A 1621-nucleotide genomic window follows, 5' to 3' on the forward strand; every position below is an offset into this window, starting at 1 on the left:
GGGGGCTCTGGGGAGGGGGGGCTAGCTTGCAGGGGTGGGGAGGGAGGAAGGGAGGGAGACATTCAGCTTGGGCTTTCCCCTCCTGAATAAACCATTGATCACCCACTTCTTGTGTATTGAACAAGCATTTCCTTGAGGGTCATCAGAGGCACTGGCTGCAGTTCTTCTGAACACACTTTTTCTACTTTTGATGAGTGTGTGGTCATTGCCCCTCTTTCCTCCAGAAGTCGTGGCTCCTCTGGGTCTCCTTCTCACCCCTCGCACCCCCATCTGAGTCTCTCAGGTGCAGTGCAGGAGACTGGACCTTCTGAGCAGCACTCGGCTAACATGAGCAGAAGGGAGGATGGTGGGGTGGGGTCCTGGGGATGTGTCGAATACCCCGAGGGCTGTGAGTACTCAGGCCCCCTGGCCAGCCTACCCTGGAGTCCCCAGAGGGGAGGAGGACCCAGGAGTGACTACGCACAGGCTGCAGTGGAGGCTGACCAGAGGCTTCAGACTTCAGTAGTGGGAGGGCTTCCTGGATAGGGGAACATACAGCGGAGGCCTGGAAGGAGATCCCGGCTCCTGAGGGCAGTGCCATCCTGAGCTTGGGGCATGGAGGACAGAGATGAGGCCTTCCAGTCCCTGGGGGCCCAGAGAGGCCTGGAGGAGCAGTCAGGGAAGGCTTCCTGGAAGAGGCAAGCAAGACAGGAGGAAGCTTGACTTGGTAGGGAGGGAAAGAGGATGCAAGAAAACCATCTGCTTTCCCCTGGTGTGGCCAGGGACCCCAGGCCCCTCCATTCTCATTGTCCTTCCTTGCTCTGCTCCCCACCGGGGGCCAAATGGCACCAGGGGAACAGCCCTCTCCCCCACCTAGTAAAAGTACCTAAATGAGCTGACTGCTGGTCATGGATGGGCAATACCCTTCTCTCCTCCCTCTCCCCGCCCTGCTGGGCCAGGGGAGCGTTAGGATGGCAGCCAGCAGCCAGGCTTCCCAGAAGGGGGCTCCTTAGAATCAGAGAAGGGAAGGGAGAAATGGCAAGAAGAGGCTGACGGGGGAAAGGAGGTGAGAAAGGAGAGGCAGGCGAAGGGCCCCAGTGCGTGGGTGGAGGACCTCCAGGTGCTGTCAGGAAGGAGAGATGACCACAAGGGGGACTGCCCTGTGCTGCCACCTCGGTGCCCTCCCTCGGGAGCTGGGAGTACAGTGTCCCTGGGCTTGGCTGCTCCCCACAGCCCCCTGCCCCTGGTGCTTGTTCCCCGAGCAATGCCCTCTGAGGAGTGCTCCTCCAGCAGGCCTACCCCGATGGGCACCCTGCACCCTGCAGCCTCCCTGACCTTCCTTAGGACCAGCAGTCCCTGTGGCCGTGATGGTGAGGAGGCCCCAGGGATGCCCAAATTCTCTGAGAAAGGCCCTGTCTCCCCACATCTGGAGCCCTTCCACAAGCCCGCCAGCTCCAGAGGAAGGATAAAGGATGGGGACCCAGGTCCAGCTGAATTCCTATGGCTGAAAGCCACGGGGGCAGCCGGGGGCCCTGCCTGTCCCAGGCCAGGGCCTCACCGGAAGCTGCCACCTGCAGCGTGGAGGCTGGCGGGGTGGGGAGGCAGGGGGACAGCAGTGTCCGGAGGCCCTGGGCCCCTGCTG

The sequence above is a fragment of the Diceros bicornis genome, chromosome 7 (genome assembly GCF_020826845.1).
Source record: "Diceros bicornis minor isolate mBicDic1 chromosome 7, mDicBic1.mat.cur, whole genome shotgun sequence".
Lineage (NCBI taxonomy): Eukaryota > Metazoa > Chordata > Mammalia > Perissodactyla > Rhinocerotidae > Diceros > Diceros bicornis.